Here is a 6,000-nt window from a genome sequence, read left to right on the forward strand (position 1 = left end):
GTAAAGGACCATCCCATTAGTGGATGACTACTGCTAGCACGGAGAGCCACCCGACTCAGTGAACACATACATGAGACACACACTGGATGGGGAAATACCATAAGATTAATGATGTTATTTTTATTTATTTCATATTTTTAAATTTTTGGACTATCTTCTGTCTTTAGGGTGTCTTTATTTTTCATCATTATTATTTTTTAATGGAAGTAGTTGAGCTGACACACCATATTCCGTTCGTTTCAGGAGTACCTTTGCCTTCAATGGCAAAGCCAGGACTCTGTTTCTCCCTTCTTTGCTGCTTCTCTTCTCTGCATCTCCTTCCATGAAGAAGGGGGCTCACCAATAGCCAACTGCAGGCTTTTCTTTTTTAATGTAAATTCAAATTAGGTAACATATACTGTATTAGTAGTTTCAGGGGTAGAACTTAGTGGTTCATCTGTTGCAGTAACAGCCAGTTGTCATTCCATCAAGTGCCCTCCTTAAGGCCCATCACCCAATTACCCCATCCCCCCACTTCAGCAGCCTCAGTGTGTTCTCTAGATATATGGGAATATTACTCAACTGTTGAAGGACTCAAATCTTGTCATTGGCAAGTGCATGCTGTTAAACCAACCACATCCCTCACCAACCCCCCCTTCAGCAGCCCTCAGTTTGTAATATAGATACACTGTAAATTACTCAACCACCAGAAGGAATCAAATCTTGCCATTGGCAACTGCATGCTGTTTAACCAACCACATCCATCTCCACTGTTCTGTCGTTCAAGTCAAGCAGAGCTCTCTGAGTCATTCATGAGATAGAGCACCGTGGCGGGAAGGTACTCTGTGTCCTGTAGTCTGTCTCCTGTTCAGATGGCCAGTTGGAGGAGCTTCGTCCTGGCAGAACAATTAGAGAGACTTTGCTACGGGCAGAGGGAGGGGTGGGGCTCCCTCACGACACCACAGTGTGCAACCAGGTGACCTCTTTGTAGACTGACTCACATCGACCAGGTTGCCTTAAGCTAGAAAGTCAAAGGTCTGTTTCTCCTTCGTTTTCTCATCCTCTTGTTTGCTTTTCCTCACCCACCAAGGAGAATGGCCCAGCAGCAGCTCAGCCCATGCTTCTTAGCCAGTCACTCCCATAGAGTCTTGTCCCGTGTCCATATCAACAGTGATCATAGAGTAATTCCCGAGTAGGACCAACAATGGACTGACACTTACTCTGTGTCCTTTCAGAGTCAACCAAGGAGGACCTTGGCAAGAAACCACCATGGCCCAACACATCGAGGGTAAGCTTGGCTGTCTTTGCCTGAGAAAGAAATGTTTCTTACTTGAGTTTCGTCTTTTTGAAGTGAGTTCAGCTATGACAACATGACAGTGTAGTTTTTAGACGTGAGGTACCATTTTCTTGGGGTGTTGGGAGGGGAGGTTGTAAACTGTGGTAGGGGACCTTTTACTCAGAAACGGTTTTTCCTCCCTGAATTAAGAGTTTTGTAATTGTGCTTCAGGGAATTTGAAAGATCCATCCCCCAGGAAAAGCTCATGCCTTTTCCACGGGTGCACACTGTGCTTCCTTTCCGGGCCTTTGTCTTTATGCTGTTTCTCATTTGGTTTTCAATAGTCACCAAGAGAACCGTTGATGACACAGTTTGCATATGACCTGACTCTCAGGGTGTGTTCTTTTCTGTAAATTCAGGTGGCCCCAGAACCATGTGGAGGTGGTACGTATTCTGGAATCAGTCCCTTGCTGAGGAAAAACTCTAGATGGTAAGGCAGGTTGGGGGGATGTCCTCACTGTCCTCAGTCTGGAGAGCCGTCTGATTCCAGGTTCCTGGTAGGACTGAGGCTTGGGAGTGTGGGGAAAAGCAGACTCCAGGTGAGAAACTATGTGCATGTGTCTCCAGTCCTAGGAAACCAAGGCATTCTCCCTGGGTGGTGTGGGTGTGTGTGCATGAGGCTTGGAGGTTAGGTCTTGTGTAGTGTGATTGTGAGTGTGTGTGTGTGAGAGAGCAAGAGAAAGAGAGACAAAGACAGAGACAGAGAGAGAGAAGACAGAAACAGAGAGAGAGAGAGAAAGGTATTTCTCCAGGAGATATGTCAGACAGATACTGCATGATGTCACCCTTCTCCAAAGCCATGTCATCACACTGCGCACTTTAGAGCCTTACTGCAGTGGGTGGCCCAGCAGGGGCACTTCAGTCCATGCTTGGAAACCAGCTGGCTCCATACACCCCAGCCTTGTGTCCATATCAAGCAACATTCCATGAATATTCTTGGGCAACAAGAGGAATGTGCTGACGGGTACTCTGTGTCCTAGATGCCTTGGAGGAAGCCCTGGATCCCATCAAAGGAGACAGCGCCGGAGGCACACCTCTCGCCTTGGTGAGCTAGAAGTTCTTTGTCCGAGGAACAGATGTTGCTTTCTTGGTTTCTTTCCAATCAAATTCAGATGAAATTCAGACAATGTATATTTGAGATTATACATATAGATCTCATACAATTTTCCTTTTTGGGAGAGCATTGAGTGGTTGTCTCTGCCAACCGTTAGCTGATTTGAGAGGACATTTACCATTGGCGACACCAAACATGGTTCTAAACACTGTGGTAGGATCCTGTCCCTCAGTAACACTTTCTCCTGCTTGGATGAAGCATTTTGTAGTCACCGTCCTGAATGGACTGGACAGACATGTCCCCCAGGAAAAACAACTTCCTAAGGCATCCAGTTCACTTACTTTGGGGTCGTTGGACTCAACCACTGTGTTCCATCTGGGTTCCTAAAGTCATTGAGGGAAATAAAGCTCATGCAGACAGACAGTGTGTAGCATGACCTGAGCCTCACGGTGTCCTCTTTTCTGTACCTGCAGGTGACACCTTCAACCATCACCAGCGAGAGCGGTACGTATTCTGGAATCAGCCTCTTCCTGAGATAAAACTGTAGATGTTAATGCAGGTGGGGCATCTTTGCAATCCTCAGTCTGGCGAGCCGCCCTGATTGGGTTGTGGGGTTGTGGGGCACCAGAGATTTCCCAGGTGAAAAAATGTGTCCATGTGTCTACAGTCCTAGGAAGCCATTGTATTCCCTGTGTGTGGTGTGGGTGTGTGTTCATGAGGCTTGGGGTTGGGGTTTCTTTTGTGGCTCTATGTGGTGTGATTGTGAGTGTGTGATTTTGTGTGGGAGACAGGGAGAGACAGACACAGACAGAGAGATGCAGAGAGGGAGAGGGAGAGATGGAAAGAGTGAGAGAGAGATTGCATATGTCTCCAGGAGGTGTATCCCACTGCCACTGCACAATTCCCATTGTCCACATTCTCAAAAAAAAAAAAAAGAAAAGAAAAGAAAGAAAGAAAAGAAAAGAGAATAAAAGACAAGATGAGATAAAGAAATCTCATCACAGGGCACATATTTTATCCCTATTAGCGCAGGAGGCCCAGTGGTGGCATTCAGCCCATGCCTGGGAACCAAATGCCTCCATATGCTCTAACCCCATTCATAGTGAGCAATACTCTTTGAGGCATTCTTTTTTTTTTTTTTTTTAAGATTTTATTTATTTGAGAGAGAGTGAGTGAGTGAGAGCACAAACAGGTGAGAGGGGCAGAGGGAGAGAGAAAAGCAGACCCTTGCTGAGCAGAAGCCCCATCCGGGACTCGATCCCAGGACCCTGCGGTCCTGACTTGAGCTGAAGGCAGATGGTTCACCGACTGAGCCACCCAGGCTCCCCTCCCCGCATCATTCTTGAGCAGCACCACCAATACGCTGACAGGTATTCTGTGTCCTTCTAGATGTGACTGATGATGGCGCTGTCTGTTCCTGGCTGTATCAGAGGATCCCAGAGGAGGAGGGCCTGCCTCCTGACAAGGTGAGCTCGCCTGTCTATCCCCGAGGAACAAATGTTGCTTTCTGGGTTTCTTTCCAATCAAATTCAGAGGAAATTCAGACAGTATACACAGTGTTTGCGAATTGAACATAATACTAAAACAAAAATCATTTTCCTAATGTCAACTGCTTGTATATGGAAATGAAATTATTTTTATATACATATTTTATGTAAAAAGCTATATATACTTTTGAGATTCTACATATGGAATTTCCCTGGTTGGGAGAGCATTGAGTGGTTGTCTCTGCCAACCGTTAGCTGATTCGCGAGGACATTTAGCATTGGCGACACCAAACGTGGTTCTAAACGCTGTGGTAGGATCCTGTCCCTCAGTAACACTTTCTCCTGCTTGGATGAAGCATTTTGTAGTCACCGTCCTGAATGGACTGGACAGACATGTCCCCCAGGAAAAACAACTTCCTAAGGCATCCGCAGTTCACTTCTTTGGGGTCGTTGGACTCAACCACTGTGTTCCATCTGGGTTCCTAAAGTCATTGAGGGAAATAAAGCTCACACAGACAGTGTGTAGCATGACCTGAGCCTCACAATGTCCTCTTTTCTGTACCTGCAGGGGACAGGAGCATCTGGTGAATGCGGTACGTATTTTGGAATCAGCCTCTTCCTGAAACAAAACTCTAGATGTTAATGCAGGTGGGGCATCCTTGCAATCCTCAGTCTGGCGAGCCGCCCTGATTGGGTTGTGGGGGTGTGGTGGACAGGAGATTTCCCAGGTGAAAAAGTGTGTCCATGTGTCTACAGTCCTAGGAAGGCATTGTATTCCCTGCGTGTGGTGTGGGTGTGTGTGCGTGAGGCATGGTGTTGGGGTGTCTTTTGTGGCTCTATGTGGTGTGATTGTGAGTGTGTGAGTGTGTGTGAGAGAGAGAGAGAGGGACAAAGATAGAAAGACAGAGAGACATAGACAGAGAGACAAAGACAAAGAGAGAGATGACCGAGAAAGAGTGACAGAGAGGGGGAGAAAGAGAGAGAAAGGTGTTTCTCCAGGAGATATGTCAGACAGATACTGCATGATGTCACCCTTCTCCAAAGCCATGTCATCACACTGCGCACTTTAGAGCCTTACTGCAGTGGGTGGCCCAGCAGGGGCACTTCAGTCCATGCTTGGAAACCAGCTGGCTCCATACACCCCAGCCTTGTGTCCATATCAAGCAACATTCCATGAATATTCTTGGGCAACAAGAGGAATGTGCTGACGGGTACTCTGTGTCCTAGATGCCTTGGAGGAAGCCCTGGATCCCATCAAAGGAGACAGCGCCGGAGGCACACCTCTCGCCTTGGTGAGCTAGAAGTTCTTTGTCCGAGGAACAGATGTTGCTTTCTTGGTTTCTTTCCAATCAAATTCAGATGAAATTCAGACAGTATATTCTGTGTTGGCGAATTGAACATAATACTAAAACAAAAATCATTTTCCTAATGTCAACTGCTTGTATATGGAAATGAAATTATTTTCATATACAGATTTTATGTAAAAAGCTATATATACTTTTGAGATTCTACATATGGAACTTCCCTGGTGGGGAGAGCGTTGAGTGGTTGTCTCTGCCAACCGTTAGCTGATTCGAGAGGACATTTAGCATTGGCGACACCAAACGTGGTTCTAAACGCTGTGGTAGGATCCTGTCCCTCAGTAACACTTTCTCCTGCTTGGGTGAAGCATTTTGTAGTCACCGTCCTGAATGGACTGGACAGACATGTCCCCCAGGAAAAACAACTTCCTAAGGCATCCGCAGTTCACTTCTTTGGAGTCGTTGGACTCAACCATTGTGTTCTATCTGGGTTCCTAAAATCGTTGAGGGAAATAAAGCTCATGCAGACAGACAGTGTGTAGCATGACCTGAGCCTCACGGTGTCCTCTTTTCTGTACCTGCAGGGGACAGGAGCATCTGGTGAATGCGGTACGTATTCTGGAATCAGCCTCTTCCTGAGACACAACACTAGATGTTAATGCAGGTGGGGCATCCTTGCCATCCTCAGTCTGGCGAGCCGCCCTGATTGGGTTGTGGGGGTGTGCTGGACAGAGATTTCCCAGGTGAAAAAGTGTGTCCATATGTCTACAGTCCTAGGAAGGCATTGTATTCCCTGTGCGTGGTGTGGGTGTGTGTGCGTGAGGCTTGGGCTTGGGGTGTCTT

At 46.9% G+C, this 6,000-nt stretch overlaps 1 long non-coding RNA gene across 2 annotated transcripts in view; it reads left to right on the forward strand.

The window, feature by feature from the left end:
• Positions 1-2,382, forward strand: part of LOC123780120 (uncharacterized) — a 57,429-nt gene extending 55,047 nt beyond the window's left edge. For both annotated transcript variants that reach the window (XR_015722715.1, XR_015722714.1), the window contains 2 exons: positions 1,215-1,267; positions 1,675-2,382. This is a non-coding gene — a long non-coding RNA (uncharacterized LOC123780120). The remainder of the gene's footprint in view (positions 1-1,214; positions 1,268-1,674) is intronic.
• Positions 2,383-6,000: the final 3,618 nt, after the last annotated feature.

This window comes from Ursus americanus, chromosome 33 (genome assembly GCF_024610735.1).
Source record: "Ursus americanus isolate L20-20 chromosome 33, mUrsAme1.1.p, whole genome shotgun sequence".
NCBI classification, from domain to species: Eukaryota; Metazoa; Chordata; class Mammalia; order Carnivora; family Ursidae; genus Ursus; species Ursus americanus.